At 37.2% G+C, this 23,529-nt stretch overlaps 1 pseudogene; it reads left to right on the top strand.

Annotated features, from left to right (window-relative positions):
• Positions 1-3,136: 3,136 nt before the first annotated feature.
• On the top strand, positions 3,137-22,637 carry Vdac1l1 (voltage-dependent anion channel 1 like 1; annotated as a pseudogene).
• The last annotated feature ends 892 nt before the right edge of the window (positions 22,638-23,529 follow it).

Raw genomic sequence — 23,529 nt, forward strand, 5'->3', positions numbered from 1 at the left:
GGTGTTTTTAAATAACTTTATTTATTACCTTATTATTACGTAGTTGTTTGTTTATTTATTTATTGTATTTGTGCATGAATGCTGCCACATATATTTAGAGGTCAGAGGAAAACTTTCGAGTGCTGTTTTTTCCATCTTGTGGTACTTGAGAGTCAACTCAGGCGGGCAAGTTTGGCACTGGATACCTTTCCGTGATCAGCCATTTCATTGACAGCAATCAATGAGTTTGAGCTGAAAACACTTTCGAGAAGAATTTTTCTTCAATTTTGTTTCTTCTGCATGTTTTCCTTAAATTAATGCATCTATGCAGATACTTGGGGAAATGCAGTATAAATTGTTGCCCTAAATGTGACAACACACTTGCAAGTTATTAATGTCCTTATTAGAGAAACATCCCCTATTCCTTTGAAAATTTCTCAGTGCCTTTTTAATGTTATGGAAACTTTTCACCTTTTGCCTTAAGCTTTACTATTTCTATGTGATATGATCCCAATGAGCATTGACGATGAACAATTTTAATAGAGGGTATAAAAATACCTTTCTTAATGGATGCACCCCAGTGGAAATAATTTCTTTTTTTTGTAACAGACAATATTTTTCTCTGTCTCCTTGCCCTTTTTCTTCAAGATCAAGCATGTAAATCTCATTTTGCCTTTGGCAATCTTCATTTATGATTAGGCAGAGTCTTGGTCCACCTAGCAGACTTACAGAAAGATTAGCAGCCAAAAGCTTCAAAATGGGTTAAGAAACAATCTCAGAATCACAAACATGTTTCAAAGTTAGGTGCTGCTGGAAGAAAATAAATTTATAATCCTTTTGCATTTTGTTCTCACTACACTTCCTTTTCTTTTCTTTCCCTTCCTTCTTCCCTTCCTTCCCTGCTTCCTTTCTTTCTTCTTCAGATCCTCCCAGCCTCCCTTTTCCATAAATCCTGCTCCTATTTCTCCCTCTTCTTCTGCTTGAGAAGAGGAAGGAGTCACTGATTATCACTGCACTTGGCCCATCAAGTCACTGCAGGACGAGGTGCATCCTATCCCACTGATTTTTAAATTTAAATTATTAAAATTTCTAGGCCTGTAAATATGATTTTATATATGTATATCAAAATATAACACACTTACTATATACTTCTTTCAAAGGTATTTTATCAGATTAATAAGTGAACATATTTGTAAATAAATGTATATGTTCATGAATAGACAGTGATATCGATATTTTTATCAATTGAATGACCTTTTGCTACCTCTGTTTTTAGGTCCATGTTCCCTTGATAGTTGGATAGAATATGTTCTACTTTATAAGGCGTGGCATTGTCTATGGGAAATTTACCGGGACAATAAACCCCTGTCCATGGTAGAAAAGATTCTTTGAGTGAGAATAGGCCTGGAAAAAACTTTCCAAAGGGCTTGTCCAAATCTTTAAGTTACACTAAAATATATAGAATTTTTATTACCTAAATATGAGTGTGGCCTTTATTAAAGACAGGGTTCAAGTAGAAGTAAAAAGGGTCTATAACAGCCAATAAACCTTTTGCATGTGACTGCAGACAAGAATCAACAATTCGGAGCTCTTGGTTTTTGTTTTTTGTTTTGATTTTTTGGTTTTGGCAGAGGACAATAAGAGATTTTGATCCAATGCATCCTCAATGCCCATACTGGGTGGGCCATAAAAGCGCATAACTCCAGGTCTAGGAGATCATGCATTCTCTTTGTGAGTCGTGGGCACTGGCACACAGGTGGTATACCCTCAGGTAGTTACTGTCACAAACACGTGCATAAAAGTAAATATACACACAGAAAAACCAGGAGAAGTTTTACGTGTGCATTTATGATTTCAATTCACAGTTCAGTGGAATCACTTTCATTGCTTGTGTATTTGATAGTAAAACAGAAATAGGTGACTGGTAAGATGTAAAAGATAGTATATTAGCTATATTTAAGAACTAATTAAGTGTGTTTATTTTTCATTTTTGTGATAAAATATCTGAAAAGTGCAACTTACAGGAGAAAGACTTATTGTTTCATCATGTTGCTGTGCACATGTGAAATGGCAGAACATCACAGAGGAAAGAGATGGGAATCAAGTTGTTCCTCCCAAGGTAGCAATATCAGATGATGGTGAATGGGAGAGAATTTTTCAGTCCACTGTGCCCATTAAGGGTATATCATCAGTGATTCACTTCCTCTACCTAGCCACTACCTTCCACAGTCACAATAGTCCCAGAAGCTGGGAACAAAGCCTTTGTCATGGAAAACTTTGGGTGAAAATCCAGATCCAACATATCACATTAAGTAGAAGAAGAAATTGTGAACCAGGGGTAATGAGAATGGAAAATTATTCAAGCAATGAAGTTTGTTGTTCAAGAACTGCCTTAGGCAACATATAGTTACATAGGATTAGAGACAAGCAAATAGAGAGGAACGGCCTATTTATTCTGCATTGCTGGGTAATGAGGTGTTAGGACAAAGAGAGTTTCTCCAGTGATGCTGTGACCCTTTGTAAAAAATGCTTTATGAAAGTCATATTATTTTTGCAGCAGGCATGTCTATATTCCTGTGGTCTTCAACCAGTATTTATGTCTAAAGTACTCAAATTCCCATGGGCAAGCTTGAGAAGTACCCTTCTGACGTTCATCTTTCTATGTGGCATTGTAATTTTCTCTTTCCTAAAACAAAGTATATCGATGAAATAATTAGACAGTTAGAAGGGTGCTGTTAATTAGTTGTTTTCTGTATTGCTTGAAATCAAGTACATTGCTTGTCCATGCTAAGCTTGGAGTCTTCTAAAGGTCTCTAATTTGAAATTGTCAGTGTCGTTGATGCTTAGAATTTTCTCATTTAATATAGATAACACTCACGCATAGAGAGAAAAGTCCTTATCTGCTTTCTATTTGAGATATTTTAAAGAAGATAATATTGATGAATAAGCTACCTAACTCTAGAACTAGTCTTTAACTATTTCTAATTTCTCTCTGTGAACATAGATAGATGTGGCAAGTTTAAAGGAACATCTGAATTCATCAGTCTGATCTCATTAGGATGAGGAACTCAACGATTAACGTGATTACTGTTTTGCTTGCTGGACATTGAGTTGAAAAGCAATGACATACTTTGTCTACACCATACTTGGTCTATACATGAGGGTGCTTTATAACAGGCTTCCAGCCAAGTACTGCTGGTCAGCTCATTTCTACATTGTCAATGGCTATGTGCCAGGTCACACTGCAGAAGTAAGCAGTTGTGATGGCAACCGCTGTCAGGACTCTGTGGTCCAAAAAGCCCAAGGTATTTGCTATTGGTCCATTATATGAAACATACGCTGACCAATATCTTAAAGCAACCAATTCTCTGCTCACTCTTTCCTTCTTCTGTATATTGTAGACTCACTGAATATGTCACAAGGCATACAGATCCTATGAGGAGATAAATATATGGTTGTTTTATCTTAATAGCAACAGGCACAAGTATAGTACAAAAATCTATTGATCACATTAGTCATACAGCACATAATATTCACATCAATCTACAGTGTATTTCTACACAGCCCAGGATAACCTTGAATTCTCCATTTAGTCTTGGTTGTCTTTGACCAGGGGAACCCATCTTTATTTCTAAGAACTAGAAATATTGACATATACCATCATACCTATTACCATGATAATTTTAAAATCCCTATGTCATAACTTTCACTCCAAATTATTACGGTATAAAAGATGAAAGGGGAATCTCCTATAATCTTATATTGTTTATATGAATTGGTCTAGTATAAGAAAAACATGCGTAAGTCAATGACTAAAGAATCCCAGCACATTTTCAAACAAGAATTTTTTGGAATGATTTTTGATTTGTGGTATGTATTTACAAGAACAACTATAAAGCATTCATTCTTTAAAACTGAAAATATATAAATTAACTTGTAACAAAACCCATATATTTTATTACTCAAGAAGCAAGTGCCCCCTTGCTGCAATGTGACACAAATCATCTGTGTGGAGGAATGGATAATAAGAAAACACCTTCTGAAATTCAAGACACTTCAGATGAAATTTCCCAAAGACAATGTTTTTAATTGCTGCTTTACTAAATTAATTTAGCTGGTGTGACTCACTCTCCAGTAACAACTTAACTTAAGCAACACAAAGGAGTAGGGTGAAGACTACAGAAGCTAAGAGTTCTGAATTACTCCCAATTTTCATATTAACAAGGGAGTTCAAGCCGGTGAGAAAAGGTTAATTTATTTTTAATAGGCTTTTGAAAGATGTGATCTGGTCTAGTATGATAATTTATGGTTAATCATATGTTTAGAGGCAAAGGGGATTAATCTTTTAATATTAGAACCATTTCGTGTAATATAACACAAATTATCTTCATAATAACTTGAAAAGTGAGGCCAGACTTACTTTCCAAGTAAAGGTGGTAAAATGATATCAGCAAAGGGGAAACTGTCTGAGCAGCCACCTAGGGAGCTGTACAGCATCTTGTAAATATTCCCTTGACAAAAATCTTTCTCAATTTAATTCATCCTTTATTTTTCCATGTCTTCACTTCAACGTTTCTACGGACAGGGGTTGATGGCACCTCATATTGACAATGACACTAGTTATTTCTAGACAAATCAAGGGAGAATTCAGTAACTTTAACACTTATGACCGTTACTGTGTAGTTTCTGGAGGAGTTCTTTAATAGAATCAATATCACCATATTAAAATCTTGCAGAAGAATCTGACTCAAAGATGCTTGCTGATATACAAAATAGTACTGTCTTAGTCAGGGTTTCTATTCCTGCACAAGCAACATGACCAAGAAGCAAGTTGGGGAGGAAAGGGTTTATTCAGCTTACACTTCCACATTGCTGTTCATCACCAAAGGAAGTCAGGACTAGAACTCAAGCAGGTCAGAAAGCAGGAGCTGAGGCAGAGGTCATGGAGGGATGTTACTTACTGGCTTGCTTCCCCTGGCTTGCACAGCTTGCTCTCTTATAGAACCCAAGACCACCAGCCCAGGGATGGCACCACTCACCATAGGCTGGGTCTTCCCACCTTGATCACTAGTTGAGAAGATGCCTTACAGCTGGGTCTCATGAAGGCAGTTCCACAACTGATGCCCCTTTTCTGTGATAACTCAAGTTGACACACAAAACTTGGCAGTACAAGTATGTACACATTAATGTCATTTTCCACATCCGTGTAGCAGGTTTTTGAGAGATTACTTGTACCTCCTTCCCAAAAACTTGCTTCTCATGCCCAATGTGGGACTTTATTTGGAAATACAGTTTTGAAAAAGGCAATCAGGTTAAAGAGTGGTTAATAGGTAGACTAACAACAAATATAGCTTCTAATATAAAAAACTAGAAATTTAAACAAAGGAACAATAAGAACGGAAACAGTGTGAAACTACATGTTTATTGAGAGATGCATCCCCAGGCCAAGGAATTCCCAATACACCAAGAAAATCTGAGAAATTCAAAGAACAAAAGGTTTTTCTGAAGAGCATCAGACAAAACGTATGGCTTTATGCAGAGTCTCATCTCTTGCTCTGGAGTCATGAGGCAACGTATTTACATAATTCTGATGTTCTCTGCACTGGGGACTTGTTTATGATTGTGCTAAGCAGCTTCTAAGGGAAATTAGGTAGAAGAATCATTTTTCACCCAAGACCTAGGTAGTGTCAGTCCTTGTCAGAAGAGTCAAAAAAGATAATAAAAATAATCAGTGTTATGTGGTGTGAGCTTTCTGTAGTCTAGAGTTTAAAAATCAGTCTCATGAGGCTGGAAGTGTTCCACAATTTTATAGATGCCAAACCATCTCACCTTGCCTATCTTGTCACATCTTGCCTATCTTGTCACATTGATAAAACCTGGTGGCGTCTCTGCCATATCAATAGATTGGAGACATGAAAATGGAAATATAGTGCTTTTGCCTCTTTCCTGCCAGCCAGGGTTTGTCCATACACTGACAGCAAAGAGCAAGATTATAAAAGTTATGATTTAAAGAAATTCCAGATGTGGAGTTATGAGGCCATGAGTTACAGAAATTCTTCATTTTCTGTAAGAACTTTTTATAAGTGTGAAAAAAATTAAACATGCACTGTCCAACCATTTGCTCAAGATTACAGGATTTCAAGTACAATACTTACTTTTCTGACTGACTTTCACTTCCCTGGCTCTTTTAATTTGAGCTCTGATAGAACTGTTTCATTGGCTTGTACACTCAGCCCCCTTCACGGTTGTCTGGGTTAGACTGGTTTTCTATGCCTTACCCTTTCACATCTCTGAACTTAGTTTTATGCCCTAATTTAGGCCAAATCACTCATCCGTGGCTCCACAAAATTTATTTTATTTTCTACTTAACTGTACGAGGTACCTAGTAAAACAAATGAGTTAAGGCATAAATGTCAGGCAAGCCCTTTCCCTTTGGGTGCTTCCTCTGATCAAATCCTGACCATCCTGCTCACATACTAATTTCTAGTTAAGTCCACCACCATAGGAGGAAAAGGATGCTTCTCTGTGTTAAATCACTCCCTGAACTGTACTAAACTTCTCCAATATTTCCTCCTTGCTCTTGTTTCTTTTCATAAACCATACTTGGTCCTGAATGGGAGCCTATACATTATGATATCAAAGCAGACTAGGTGATGTATTAGGTGTCTTCAAAAATTACTCAAATATTCTCATTCGTCTAAATTTCATTATGGACTTACAACTCTCTCTCTCCCTCTCTCTCTCTCTCTCTCTCTCTCTCTCTCTCTCTGTGTGTGTGTGTGTGTGTGTGTGTGTTCTTTTCCTGAAATTTCTACTTTTCCCCATTTTAAGGTTTATACACTAACTATATGAAAGGGAACTCCAATCATAATAATAATAGGAAAAGAATAGATTTCATCCTGGTAAAAACAGCTACTCACATTATTCTACTCTAAGATCAGAGGCATCATTCATTAATTACATTTGTAAATTAACATTCACTGTGACCTGTGATAATTTTGTAACTAATCTACAAAAATAATTTGAGGGGCATCCTTTTGAGAAAGTATAAGGCACACTTCAAGCAGTGGACAAACTTTCAATTACATATATAAAACAGAGGTATAAGGTCATCTTAATTTGCCAAACCAACTGAGGTGCACATGACTACTGAAACAGAAACATCTTTATGACACTATTTAAGTATGTGTTAATATGTAAGCCACTGATTTCTAGGCAGTTCAATGGAGTATAAGTACATCCTTCCTTTGATTTGTAGACTCCTTGAAAAACAACTTGACACTCAAAAAGCAAACATTTCCAAAGTCACTTTGAGCTAGAAACCAGTAGAACTTATATTCAAATACAAGTCATTTATTGATTTAATAAGCACTCGATTCTGCCTACTTTTCAACACCCTATGATTAAAGAAAGGCCACAAACTTCTTTGTGTCTATGAAACATGAAGCAGAATAGAAATAATTGTCAGTTTTATATCCAATTATTGAACATTATTTTTTAAAACAGTCCCAGGAATGGTGCTAATAAGCAATAAAATGGTATGAAGATCAAAATATCCAATTGTATGATGTTGAATGTTTCCTTAAGAAAATTTCTAAAGTATTAGCATACATTGTTGACATATCGAAATATAGCAGCATCTCTGTATTAATTTAATTTATAGCTAAGTATTAATGAACATAAACATTATTTCATAAACACTTTAACTCAGGGAGTATATCTATTATTTCTTGTAGAATTTACCTTATCATATCTGTAGTTAAATGATTTTACTCAAAATAATGTTCTGTTTCTCTTATCATTTATGAAAAATGAGAAATTTTATTCTTTCCCAAGATATACATGGAAGATACAGGTATAGAATCTCTTAAAATAAGCCACTTTGCTTATTTTATCCAATTTATCCAATACAACAGGGACACTCAGTAGAACTTTGTGAGTTGCCATTATCAGGACGTTGACAGAGAATCATTTCATCTTTAGATAATTCAGGTAGCTGATGGATTTCAGACCCAAGCAAACCTGGCCTCATTTTCAAGTTTTATGTCTAACTCTTTTCTGAAAACTCTTTTAATGATCCAAAACACAACACCTAGAGTGATCAATAATCTATCTTTTGAAATATTTGTTTTTAAAAATATCTACAAATTCCAATGTCTACTACACTCTAAAATTTTTTATATTTGGAAGATATCTTTATTTCCAATGTTTTCCTTAAATAGAGATAAATTATATAGAATTGTGTTTTCATAGTTTCTCAGAAACTCTGAAATCTTTCCAGGGGAGAAACGTGGCTCTGATCTTTATAGGACCCGCTTCCCTTTCAAGAGGAATGTGATGGATCGAGGCCACTGACTGCTGCAGGCCAAGCTTCACTGAGGGAATTACACCTTTCCAATCCGTCATGTTCTTCTTTTCTCAGTTCTGTATGATGTCAAATATGTCCAGTCTCTAGTCATATGGGAAAGCCATTGTATTTAAGTCAGCAAGCAATTGAGTTAGAGTTTAACAAAAGGGACTTGGCACCTGGCTAGCAAAACATCTAAGTAAGTAGCCTTGTTAAGTGAATGCAGTTATAAAACCTGTCTAGTGAACTGTATACTAAAAAAGCGGTAGAACAAATTTTCAATACTATGTGTATCCTAACTGATGCTAATTCTCCTTCAGTGCTTTACTGTAATGACAAGAATACCCTTCCCTAAAGGTAATAAGGAAAAAAACACAACTGTAGCTCCTTCTATTTCAGGAATAAGCTTTAGTTAGTGTTGGAAATATGTGACTATACATATATATATGCATACATATTCACATATACACATACATATTATATATCATAAATATACCAAACTTTTTCCAATCAAAAAAGATAAATTTTATGAATGAGAGAAAAAGTCATTTCACAAAAATATATATACAAATTATATCACAAGTGACTTATGGTTTCTCAAAACCTAACTGTAATCCCATTTCTATTTCTTTATTCACCCTTTTCTAGTCATCAAAAATACCATGTCTAGCAAAGGTCAATCAAAGAGACTATGTTTTAATTCTGAAAGTTGCATTTGATTTGTCTCATTCAATAATTTTCCTGAGTAAATGTAAATCTATTTCATAACTTACCTTTGAACTTCTACTACTACTCCAGCCTCTAACTTAGTTGAAGACGAGTCTAATGTTCTAGGCAATACCCAAGTTGATCCTACATGCATTTCTTGAATTTTTGGCTGATAGAAGAACATTTCTAAACTTAGTTAACTATGATTTGCAACTAATATAACAGCCTACCATAAAACTACTCAGAATTTGTTAGCATAGTTATGGCTTTAAGAAAGCGTTTGAGGAAATCAACGCAAAGGATAAAACAATTATTTGGTTCACAGTTTCAGTGGTTTCAGCTCACGGTTGGATCCAGTGCTACAGACACATGGTGAGGCAGGGTAATATGATGGAAATGTATTTGGTGAAGGAAGTGACTCACCTCATGATAAGCTGGTAGCAGAAAGAGCTAAGACAAAGCGCTCACAGGAAAGATACATAAGACCTCTGTAGTGGCTGAAATGTGATGTGCATTATCCCTTTAGGCACATATATTGGACTGCTTGGTCCCCAGATGATAGAACTCCTTGGGGTGGATTAGGAGATGTAGTCTCATTGGAGAAGGCATGCCACTGGGGGTCAGCTTGAAGCTTCAAAATCCTGTACTATTTCCAGTTAGCTCCTTCTCTGCCTCACACCTATTGTCTCAATACATAAGCCTCCAGCTACTGCTTAGTGCTTTGCTTACCTGCCTGCTGCCATGTTCCCCATGATAACTTCCATGGACTCTAACCTCCTGACTGTAAACTGAAGGGTCCAGCTTAACGATACAAACTCCATTTTATGTTCAGACTCATTTCATGTTTAACTTGCCCTTAGGTTCAACTCAGTGACTGGAAAGACCCCAACTTGTTTCAGGAACTGAGACATTCCTCGCAACAGCCACTCTACCCTTACTGAAAGTCAATAGTCTCTTAGGAGGAAACCACCTAATATTTCAGATGTCTTAAAATATATTGGCTAAGTTAATCACTATTGTCCATACCAAGCTAAACTTATTACTAGCCAATAGAAATGAGTCAAACTGCAATTTTCAAATGTTAACCAATCATGTAACTGCTAAGTTGGAAAGTCTCTTACCTTCTATAACTGTGATCAAAAAGACAAGGGTTCAGGAGCTCAGATTCTTCCACATCCATCCCCTCCATTGGAGGGGTTTTCAGAGCAAGCTCAAGCTTGGTTAAAGACTTTTGATTATGAGTTGGATTCCTGGTGGTCTGTGGGGACCCTATGATCTAGACATAACATAAATCCTACTTAACAACTTTTTCTATATGTTGCCTTGGTCATAGGGTCTCTTCCCAGACACTAACCAAGACACATCAGTGACCTTTCTTCAGGTTTCATACTGCCTCATATCATATTTATCCCAGAATTCATTTATTATTTAATTGATTGGTGAGATGACTACATTTACATAATAACTGTACCAGTGACAGCACTGGATATAAATCAGTTAATACATGAATATCTTTGCATGACAGGACATATTCAAGTTATAGTAGATATTCCAAGAGGATATTCATACCAACACTTAGGACAAAGGGATTAACAATCCCATCAGTCACTGTTTAAGCTAAGTATTTTAAACAATAACAGAATAAATGTTTCAGGACAGTTGATTACATTGTGAACCCCAAAGTTGTGTTATTTACTGAAAAACACTGTCTCTAGTTGTGGTGCGGCTCAACCTTAGCACACAACTTTAATTACTCTGGGTGGAATACAGACACACTCTTTATACGAACTTTTAATCCCAAACAATTAAGGTAAACCTAGTTTTCAGAAGAAAGCTTTCATTTTTAAAAGTGATGTTTAATTGAGTGGCAGAAAATGTGAGGATTCAGAGAAAGATTTGAGAGAATAGGGTGTGCCCGTCTCTCAGGAGAATAGGGAGCAGTGCCTCCCCTGTCAGTTGTAGATCCGTTCATTCTCATAGTTATCCTGCCCCTCCCTATACCTGATACTGAAGGCCTCTATCCCCTCCTAATTCCCTCTCCTCATTTCCCTCACTCCATCTGCCTCTGAGGACTATTTTTTGTCTTTTAAGTGAGACTCAACCATCCTTATTTGTGTCTTTCTTCTTGTTTAGCTTCTTTGGGTTTGTGGAGTGTAACATGGGCATCCTGTGTTTTGTGGCTAATATCCTCTATCCACTTATCAGTGAGTACATACCATGCATGTCCTTTTGGGGCTAGATTATCTCACTCAGGATGATATTCTCAAATTCCCTCCATTTGCCTGAAAAATTCACGATGTCTTTTTTTTTAATAGCTGAATTCCCTCGTGTACCTCATTTTCTTTATCCATTCTTCAGTCGAGAGACATCTAGGTTATTTCCCGTTTCTGGATATCATGAATAAAGCTGCTACGAACATAGCTGAGCACGTGTCTTTGTGACATGGGGAAGCATCGTTTGGGTATATGCCAGGAGTGCTGGAGCCAGGTATGAAGGTAGAACTATTCCCAGAATAATTTCCAAGAAACTGTTAAATTGATTCCCAAAGTGGTTGTATAAGTTTTCACTCCCACCAGCAGTGAAGACTGGTTCTCTTGCCTAACAACTATGCCAGCATGTGCAATCTCTTGACTTTGTGGTCTTCTCTAGGAAGCTAAAAGAAGAGGTGAGTTTATTTAGAAGATTAGATTGTATGAAGGCTGAAAGCATCCAGTCCTACTCCTGGTTTAGTAAACTGAGGTGGTAAGGCTTGGAGATGACAATTGCATCAGGTGAATAAAACAATACATCTACACATAAGTTTCCCCAAGATCAGACAAAATATGCACATTACTCAGTACTCAGAATCTGTACATTTTCCTAGACTTATTGTTCTTAAAAATCATAATATGTTGGCATCATTCGATATTTGTTCTATGTATTTATCTGTATTACCTTTTATATTAAACTTTGATCTGTACCTTGTAAGAAAATTCAAATGATCAAATTTGACTTCCCATAGGCATATTAACTGTTCCACACACAGAGAGAGAAAGCATGAGTGTATTGGAACAGCTGTGTATGACTGCTTCAAGCAGCATTGTACTCTTGACCTTGATATGTGCACACAAACCATCTCTACTTTGTTACTGATTTTAAGTAATGCAGTGTCCCTCTACAGTCATAAAGGCTCAAGACCCCATATGTACAACAATGCCAACCAACCAGAGCTTCCAGGGACTAAGCCACTACCTAAAGACTATACATGGACTGACCCTGAACTCTGACCTCATAGGTAGCAATGAATATCCTAGTAAGAGCACCAGTGGAAGGGGAAGCCCTGGGTCCTGCTAAGACTGAACCCCCAGTGAACTAGATTGTTGGGGGGAGGGCGGCAATGGGGGGAGGATGGGGAGAGGAACACCCATAAAGAAGGGGAGGGGGAGGGATTAGGGGGATGTTTGCCCGGAAACTGGGAAAGGGAATAACACTCGAAAGGTATATAAGAAATACTCAAGTTAATAAAAAAAAAAATAAAGGTGACTTGATTAACAAGAGAGTCAGATAAATTGATCGAAAGAAAATTTGGACATTCTTATCATATAAGTACTAACTGACATAGTTTGATTGTCATCATTGATACGATAGTCAATGTATCTAAACTTATGATTGTTACAGATCTCACAAGTGGCTTAGTCTTAGATGGTGGGATCTTAAGTAGGTTACCATGACAACAAGATTTCAGGAGAGAAAGCATAGAAGTGGTTAAGGTGATTATACTCAGGTTATACATTTTAAACATAATATATTTTCAATGTTATTACATTATGTGGTAGGTACAAGCCATAATGCATAGTATGTTTTGCCTTTGTGCTTGAAAATTAGTATTCTTTAGTTAGTTGCAAAGATAAAGTAAGAAATTAGCACTACAAAAAGATTCCTAGCTAACTTCTCATAAAAATATTAAGTGTACTGTAATTTTATTAAGCTTAGAAAAGCTTTATTAGTGTATTAACTTTATAAATAGAAAAATAACATTAATTTTACAAATATAATTCAAAATTCACTAGAAAACCTGCTTTTCTGAAACATTTTTGGTTTTGGTTTTGTTTTTTCTTTGTTTTGTTTTTTAATTTGGTAATCTTACCACTGATCCCTACAGAGCAATTTACAACTGTGTGTACCTAGACAGGCTGCTTGGGAATTGAAGGAAAGCATTGAGTGCGAATAGTAAGACATAAGCCCATATATGGTTTGTTTTCTTCTGCATTCCACACAGATAGGAAATGGACATGGTGCTTCTCTGTTATGGTTTTTGAAAAGTCCTTTCTAATAGCTTTCAAATGATAACTAAAGTCTTCGTGAACAAAGAACTCATTCATTCACTCTCTGTTCTCAATGGACAAACTGGCAGAATAAAACTGCCACCGTTGTTATGAAATAACTCAAAATTTGACACACGAATCACTTCAGTATTTGTTTGGACTTACTTAGCAAGTCAGTTTTTTAGTGCCTAATATGCGAAAACTGAATATGTGTAAGGTCTGTGATCTACGAATAAAAATTAAAATAGCAAATATTACATTTCATTGAAAGACATTATTTTTCCAGTGATTCTAGAAACACTGGCATTTTTAGTGGGATTTTGAAGTACTTGTACAACATTTTGCATAGGTAACACAAAATGTGGGAAACATAACTGTGACATTATTCTATAAGATCAAGTTTCTATGTGGTCCACCAGAGCCATTGAAGAAGATACAGGTTAAATTAACTTCCTGAAAAAGTAAAAGTGAAGCTTATGCTGAGTCACTTGGAAATTAAGTAAATATTGATTTTAAAATTTAGTCAAATAGAGAAGAATAAAAAGTAAGAGAAGGTGGGAGGAAAAAGAAAAAAAATCAGAAAAAGAAAGCAGAGAGGGGAGAGAGAAAAATCATTTTTAATAAAAGTATGTGAAATGGAAGCTGGCATAATCATACAGAGGAGAATGTACAAGACAGAAGGTCATGTTAATGTTCAGTAAAAGAAGTGATGTTTTTGCATAAAATTGTAGCAGAAGAATCCCTTTCCCTTGTACTGTACTAAAAACAGACAAGGCAACTGTTCCACATAACTGAGCAGTGGAGAGATAGAATTCAAAGACAAAATCTTCCTTCCTAGGAGTAAACAGTTTTAAATCTGTAGTGAACTAAATTAAGGGAGAAAAAACGTCGGCAGAGTTAATAGTAATCCATGCCTAATAGAAATGTTGAATGATTGCCTAGACTCAGGCTGAGAATTTTATGCAAGAAGGGATGGAGTGAGGAGGCTTCAGTGCAGATTACCCTGAAGGAACATTGGAGAAGGAATTCTACACCGTATTCTTTCAGATCTCAAGAAACAACACACTGGGAAATTTCTTTGACTCACAAAACACACACGTGATGTTTGATAGTTTTGTGGAGAATTCAAAGTCTGAACATGCTTGGTTTCACCACTTACTGTATATATATACATATATATATATATATATATATCTTGATGCAGTAAGTACATACAATGTTATTATGCTGTCAGCAGTCATTAAAGCAGCATATAAAATTAGTGTACAGAAAATATACAAAATAGTGATTGCCATGAAATATGTGTGTGTGTGTGTGTGTGTGTGTGTGTGTGTGTTCATTCATCGTCTTTAGCACATATTAGCCACAACAATTCCCCCAATGACTACTCTTTCTAGCTTCATGGTTTTATTTTTATTTTTTTAGCAAGGTCCCATATATGAGACAAATTCTGTAGAACTTGTCTGATTTTATTTTATTGGGATTTTTGTTGTTGTTGTTGTTTGTTTCTTTTTGTTTTGTTTTGGGTTTGGTTGGTTTTTACCTGTGTTAATTCATGTAATATGGTCACTTCCTAGAATCGTTTTTATTATATTCTTAGATGTTTTCCCTATAAGCACAAGGCTGGGGTTTTGCTGTTATCCTGGAATTCTACGTCATGGAAAACAGAACAATAATACATAGGCCAAGCTATATTTGCGTGTGCATGTGCGTATGGTCAGAGAAAGTGAAAGACCTGGTGACAGACTGAAGTTACAGTCAGAGGGCTGCAAAAGAGGAACAAAAGAAGCACAAGAACTAGAAAGAAGAGAGAGTCCAAAACGAGAGGGGAGGGGAGCAGACGAGTGAGAGAGAGAGAGAAACATGGATGATACTGACCAGAATCCATTGTATACATGTGTGACACTGTGTATGAGACCAACAATAAAACATCTTGCATAATGCATGAAATTGTCAACAAACAATATCAGGCAGTGTCTTCCTCCCCTCAGTCTTTCCTGCTCACTATATAGTTCATTAAGGTTCCCCCTTCCTGTCATAGTGTTCACCTTTACCATAAATAATGAACAAACAGTGGAGCAGGGACTGAAGGAAAGGTCATCCAGAGTCTGCCCTACCTGGGGATCCATCCCATATGCAGACACCAAATCCAGACACTATTGCTGGTACAAAGAAATTCTTGCTGACAGGAGCCTGATATGGATGTCTCCTGAGAGACATTTCCAGAGCATGACAAATAACAGAGGTGGATGCTCACAGCCAATCATTGAACTGAGAACAGGGACCCCAGTGGAGGAGTTAGAGAAAGGACTGAAGGAGCTGAAGAGGTTTGCAACCCCACAGGAAGAACAACAATATCAACCAATCAGACCCCAGAGTTCCCAGGGACTAAATCACCAACCAAAGAGTACACATGGAGGGACCCATGGCTCCAGCTGCATATGTAGCAGAGGATGGCCTTGTCTGGCATCAGTGGATCCTATGAAAGCTCGTTTCCCCAGTGTTGGGGAATGCCAGGAATGGGTGGGTGGGAATGGGAGCATCCTCATAGAAGCAGGGGGAGGGGGATGGAAGAGGTGGAAAGAGGGTAACATTTGAAATGTAAATATATAAAATATCATAAATTAATTACTTAAAAAACAATGGAATCAAATGGTCACCAAATAGTTAAGTCCTTGAAATTTAAATTTATTAGTGAAAAAATTTTTTTCTTATTTCTCGTTGTTTGTATCAGATAATTTCATTTAACTGACTGACAAATGTATGCTAATTGATTTTAAAAATTGTCTCATTATATATGTATAACATAGTCTAGAAACAAATATATATTGAATATATATTTGGGCTAATATACAGATATAATGGTGAGAGTCAGAAGTAAGAGGTGAGAGGCACTTAAGGAAATTAAATTATATCAGAGTCTAATGAAGAAAATAGTTACAGAAAGAACGTCTTCTACGTGCACAGCAGCCCCTCACCTTATGGACTTGTCTTGAGATATAGAAGGCAGCAAGAACCTTCCCTTGAATGAAATTACTGAAGCAAGATTTCTGCGGAGTAGTTGAATAGGAATATTCCCTTTGAGAGGAGGAATTGAAGAGAGTGAATATAAAATTTCTGCAATTTAAAAATGTTTTACCCATTTAAAGTTATTATTAAAGAGCTAATTCTTAGTGCACAGTAGGTCTATGCTGTGTTTCCATGCATCTGTGAACATCTGCCTTAGCCGGGCAGAACATCTCTGGCCCCATTTCTTCTGGCGGTAATCACATCCCAACTCTTCTTTTTATTACAAGTAAAACTGTCTAATAAAGAGCTATTATGAAGGCAAATCAAATATAACGTGTTTGCACCATAAACAAATGAGTGTGTGCATTCCTAGTTGATGTGACATAGGTGGAAGGTGACGTATAACTCCTAGCTACGCAGTTAAACATTTGCCTTCATAACTTTTCTTATGAAGAAGAAGTTTAGAATTCACATCAATAGAAGCTAAGATTTTAATATCTGGAAAATAGATACCATGTCATAAAAACCACTTGTGACAGAGTAGCAGTGAGTGCAGCATGGCGGAAAGTGCACAACAATGAACACAGCAGAGTTTACATCACTTAGGGGAAGTCACCCATTCATGATCAAATGAGGAAAGGCAAATGTAATTTGATTTAGCATTTGCATTTTTATTAAATGATATCAAGACTGCATCGCTTCTCTGATACTGAAAAGGGAGCACATTTAGTATGAGTCCTCCCTCCAACTGTGTGTGAAAAAAAAAACAATGCCCAAAAAAGAATGATAATAATAAAAAACCCAAAAGCACCCTCTTTTCTGATGCACGAGATTTTGATATTTTTAACTGATATATGAGTGAGTGAAGTTCATTTTATGCTTCAACAAATTGTTGCCTCGTAGGATACAACTTGTAAGGCACATATTAATTTTATGGCTCTTAATTTTCATTCTTGAATATGACTGGTTTTTCTATGGTCTTCATAAAAATAAAATTCCCATTCCTGACATATTAATGTTCCATGACAAAACCACATATACTACAATTTCTCTGGATAACATTCTGGCTTAAGGCAAAAAGTCAAAACAAGTAAACAAAATTTAAAACATAAAGGATTACAATATACCCATGGGACGTTTCAAGCAACATACAGTTTATTGATAATGTCAAAGTCTGGGAAATCTATTCTACCTTTGAGCAGAGCGTGAGGTCTAAGATAACTGAAATGGTCAAATGAATAATGGAAGCTTGAAGCTTATCATTCATGGTGTATCAACGTCGTGGTTTTACAACACTGCAAAAATAGGCCTTTGTTAGACAGAAATGTATTCATAATACTGAATCATGATACTGAGTATGTATTTCCTTAGTAAAGGAAGCTAAAAAGCCTATCATAATATATGTTATAGGATACAACTACTATAAAACCTTCTCAGTCCAGTTCTCATTTTTGATGAGTGAAGAACAGAAAAGGAGCAGAAATAGAAGAAATAATTATAAAACTTCATTTTGTTTAATACATTCCAGACACCAACATACGTTCTTCTAATAATTCTTTGTCTTCATAATACATAGAACATCATCATTAATCATGGGAATGGATTGTGCAAGAATGTGAAAAGAATGTAAATCTAACTGTTGTTTTCTCCTTGTACAAAGCTCAAGTCCAAGTGGATCAAGGACCTCCACATCAAACCAGATACACTGAAACTAATGGAAGAGAAAGTGGGGAAGAGCCTTGAACACTTGGGCACAGGGGAAACTTTCCTGAATAGAACACCAGCAGCTTATGCTCTAAGACCAAAAAATAGCAAATGGGACCTAATAAAATTAAAAAGCTTTTGTAAGACAAAAGACACTGTCAATAAGGACAAAATGGCAACCAACAGATTGGACAAGGTCTTTACCAATGCTGCTTCCAATAGAGGGCTAATATCCAATATATACAAAGGACTCAAGAAGTTAGACTCTAGAGAACCATACAACACTATTAAAATGGGATAAAGAGCTAAACAAAGAATTCTCAACTGAGGAATGCCGAATGGCTGACAAGCACCTAAAGAAATGTTCAACATCCTCAGATATTAGGGAAATGCAAATCAAAACAACCCTGAGATTCCACCTCACACCAGTCAGAATGGCTAAGATAAGAAACTCAGGTGACAGCAGATGCTGATGAGGATGTGGAGAAATAGGAACACTCCTCCATTGTTGGTGGGATTGCAAACTGGTAAAACCACTCTGGAAATCAGTCTAGCAGTTCCTCAGAAAATTGGACATAGTGCTACCTGAGGACACAGCTTAAAAGATGCTCCAACCTATAACAAGGACACATGCTCCATTTTGTTCATAGCAGCCTTATATTTATAATAGCCAGAAGCTGGAAAGAACCCAGATGTTCTTCAACAGAGGAATGGATACAGAAAGTGTGGTACATTTACACAATGGTTTACTACTTGGCTATTAAAAACAACGACTTCATGAAATTTGTAGGCAAACTGATGGAACTAGAAAATACCATCCTGAGTGAGGTAACCCAGTCACAAAAGAAAACACATGATATGTACTCATTGATAAGTAGATATTATCCTAAAAGCTTGGAATACCCAAGATACAATCTACAGACCACAGGAAGCTAAAGAAGAAGCAGGACCAAAGTGTGGAAGCTTCAATCCTTCTTAAAAGGGGAAACAAAGTGCTCAAGGGAGGAAATAAGGAGACAAAGTTTGGAGCAGAGACTGAAGGAAAGGCCATCCAGAGACTGCCCCACCTGGGGATCCATTCCGTACAGACACCAAACCCAGACATTGTTGTGGATGCCAAGAAGTGCTTGCTGACAGGGGGCTGATATGGATGTCTCCTGAGAGGCTCTGCCAGAGCCTGACAAATACAGAGGCGCATGCTTGCAGCCAACCACTGAACTGAGAACAGGGACTGGGGCCCCAATGGAGGATTTAGAGAAAGCACTGAAGGAACTGAAGGGGTCACCAACCCTTAGGAAGAACAACAAAACCAACCAACCAGACCAACCCAGAGCTCCCAGGGACTAAACCACCAACCCAAGAGTACACACGGAGGGACCCATGGCTCCAGTTGCATATGTAGCACAGGATGGCCTTGTTGGGCATCAATGGGAGAAGAGGCCCTTAGCCCTATGAAAGCTTGATGACCCACCCAGTGTAGAGACATATCAGGGCGTGGGGGACAGGAGTGTGTCGGTGGGTGGGGGAGCACCCTTACAGAAACAGGGGGAAGGGGGATTCAATAGGGAAGGTTTGTGGAGGGGAAACTGAAAATTTATAAAATATCCAGTAAAAAAAAGAAATGGCCTCTAAGTTCACAAACTTATTCTGTGATTCTAAGTAATGTGTAGGTTTCTAGAATACTTTCTCTTGCTTACTACCTAGCTTGTTGTAGAATTATTTATACTGTATTTCTAAGACCCTGCCTTTCTCTTCAAAAAGGCAGTTTGTTTGAAGATCTTATTTTCTAATATGTAAGCCCAGGAAAAAGCAAGGTTGAACATGGTATCTATTTGTGGTGCTCTTCTTGGTTGCCAACTTGACTCCATTGGGAATTAAATAAAGCAGAAGCAGCTGGGTACACCTGTGAAGGATTTTCTCATAATTAAATCATTTGAACAGGGAAACATCATTTATAATCTGGATATTTTGAGGGGAGATCTATTTTTATTCTTGGTCACACCTTCTTATGGCAGCCTACGTAAAGGATACTGAAGAAAATCTCTCCCTCTCCCTCTCTCTCTCTCTCTCTCTCTCTCTCTCTCTCTCTCTCTCTCTCTCTCTCTCTCTCTCTCTCTCTCTCTCTCCTGGCCTTCATCTGGCTGTCAAGTCCATGACTTCAGTGGCTAAAGCTTACTTTTTTGCACTTCTGGAAAATACTGAAGACTAGCAGACACATCTGGCCTTTTGCAGTCCATTGAAACCAGCCATTGTTGGAACAGCAGTAACATAGCCTGACATATATGCACAAACATACATACATACACACATATATGTATACATAATATATGCAATCATTAGATATTAGATAAAATATTAGAAATAAATTATATATATATGATATGTTAATCAGTTCTACCTCTATCAGTTTTAGCAAACAGGGGCTAGTATGGATTTTGGCACCAGAAGATGTTCTAAATCAACAGAACTGTCAGGATGGATTTTTAATCATCTGGAATAAGCTTTCCAGTGTGCTGCCACCAATAGTTTGAGAAGCTTCTCCAGGTACTGAAATTTCTCCTAAACGGTGAGAGAGTACTGAAAGTCCAATGTGCCAACTATTTTACCACTCCACTGCATTAACAGCTCCCATTGCTAAAATAAACAAAGTATTTTCAGTCTATTAAATTACTTTAAATATTGTTGGAGAGTGTTTCCAGAGAAACAAACACTGTACAAGAAAACTGTTGAACATCAATGCTACACACACACACACACACACACACACACACACACACACACATATATATATATATATATATATAATGTCTGAAAAAATTGGCTGTCTGTAAAACGTTGTTGTATCCTTTGAAGCAAATTTTATCACAATGGTTTTCCAAATGGTTCATCCACAGTGGATATTTTGTGTGTACTGTATCGTTATCCAGCCATTGCTAAGTCTGACAGTGATCTTCAAAGTCTTTTTTTCTCAAGCTTTAACAAATGTCTCACAAAAATCAAGGCCATAAATAAATTAATAAAAAATATTTGTTTTGACATGGTTAGCTAAAATAGCAGTTCAAGGCAAATATTAATGCTATTCATCATTAAAGGCTAATTCTCCTCATAAATTATTTCTCATAAATGCCAAATGGTTTCTCATTTTAAAAGAACTTCTTAGCAAAAGATGTATCCTTTTTATTTATAGGATAATTAAATCTATATCACTATTCTTTCTAGTGTTGCTGGACTTTATTTTATTTTTGCCAATTCTTTTCTTCTCTGTAAATTGCATACATCTTTTCTCCCATACTTATAAATGAAATGATAATAGCTTTCCTTCACCTCTAAATATTTAAGGGACTCTGAACTCAGTACAGTCCAAACCTTATAAAGTTTTAAAAACAATTACTGAAGATTTTATAAAGCAAAACTGATCGTGTTAGAAAACAATACTTAAAACATGTAAAACTGGCAAAAACCATGTATAGACAAAGACTAATTCCTTTGCGGTTGGAGCCTAACATCCACTGCCCCCCACAGGTACCGAGGTCTGAAAAATTGGTCCCAGCTAGACACACTGCTTTGTGAATGTGGAGAATGTTAGCAGATAGGACATCTCTGAATGATGCATCAACCAGAAGCAGGCCGTTGAGAGATACAGTCCATTTCTCTCTGGGCTAGCTCACCATCTGGTTCACACCGTAAGAAAGCCCACAGGTACAGGCTCCCATACTTTCTGCACTGTGAATAAACCCGATGAGCCACTTAAACCATAAGCCCAAGTTATCTTCTTCCACTATAAGCTGACTCTGACAGGTATTTTGCCTCAACAGGAAATAAAATTTTCTATATTTTAGATGAGGATGTCTTATAAAATCACCTACTCAGTTGAATTAATAAACATAAAAATTTCCCTTCAGCCATAGCTTATGGTGGCGCTATAGACGTGGCACTGTTTTGTTTTCTTGACCTTCAGGATCAATGGATCACTTTAGTTTCCTATATAACTAGAGTGATCTTTACTGGGAAAAAAGTGCTAAAATCAAGACAGGGTACAAGAGGGAGCATATCAACCTGGGCTGTGATGTGGACTTTGACATCGCTGGGCCCTCAATCTGGGGCGCTCTGGTGCTTGGCTATGAGGGTTGGCTGGCTGGCTACCAGATGAATTTTGAGACCTCGAAGTTCCGAGTGACCCAGAGCAACTTTGCAGTTGGCTACAAGACGGACGAATTCCAGCTTCATAGTAATGTGAATGATGGGACGGAGTTTGGTGGCTCCATTTACCAGAAGGTGAACAAGAAGTTGGAGACTGCTGTCAATCTCGCCTGGACCACAGGAAACAGTAACACTCACTTTGGAATAGCAGCCAAGTATCAGGTCGACCCTGATGCCTGCTTTTCGGTCAAAGTGAACAACTCCAGTCTAATTGGCTTAGGGTACACTCAGACCCTAAAACCAGGTATCAAACTGACGCTGTCAGCCCTGCTGGATGGCAAGAACGTCAATGTGGGCGGCCACAAGCTTGGTTTAGGACTGGAATTTCAAGCATAAATGAATATTGTACAATCGTTAATTTTAAACTATTTTGCAGCATAGCTACCTTCAGAATTCAGTGTACCTTTTAATGTTCTATGTTGGGTTGGGCATGTGAGAGTTGATCAATACCACGTTAGATCTCCAGGCTAAGGATGACTCGGCTTTAAGGCGTGTACCATTTCAGAGGTACAGCCGAAACCCTATTCCAGGAAGGGTCCTTTTTAGCTGTAGGCGTGGGCTGGGGAGGAGCTCCTCTAGAGCTGCCAGGCTGCAAGTGGAAGCTGGGAACCTGTGGACTCTTTGTAAATCTGCATGCAGTCCGCACATGAAATTGTGACTTCCTGAACATCGAACCCCGGTGTCCCGATCCTGTCTGCTCGGAAGCATGTACACATCTACATAAAAGGGACGGTTTTTGGTTTTTGTTTTTTGTTTTTTTTTTAAGCCAGATTGTCGCTCCCTGTTCCCATCATGCCCTGTTCCCATCCTAGTCCATCAGTTACCTGCTTTACACCAAAAGTAGTCTTTAGGGTGTAGTTAGCTATTTCTTTTGTGACATTTTAGGGTGGAGAGGGTGGGCATGATAGAGCCAGTCATTCAGGACTTAATTCTTCCTTGTGCTGTGGTGTAGTTTTCTTTCTTTCTTCTATTTTTTTTAATTCCTTTTTTTGCCATTGCACCAGAGTATGAAATAGCTCCGGGTTCTCCGGCTCAGAGCTGGGTGGGTGATTGTAGTCACACCCTAACAACACTAGGGATCTCAACTGACTCCTCTTGTAGTCACACCACAAGCACTTTTAGCAGTTTAATGGGTACATTATAGACTCTTCCATTTTGTGTGGAATTAGCTCCTCCCCTTCAAATGCTCTAACTAATTTCACTTAAAATAAAACTTGAATAAAATATTGAAACCTCAAAAAAAAAAAAAAGAATTCCAAAATGTGATTCCTCCAAATT

The sequence above is a fragment of the Rattus norvegicus genome, chromosome 11 (genome assembly GCF_021556685.1).
Source record: "Rattus norvegicus strain SHRSP/BbbUtx chromosome 11, alternate assembly SHRSP_T2T, whole genome shotgun sequence".
Lineage (NCBI taxonomy): Eukaryota > Metazoa > Chordata > Mammalia > Rodentia > Muridae > Rattus > Rattus norvegicus.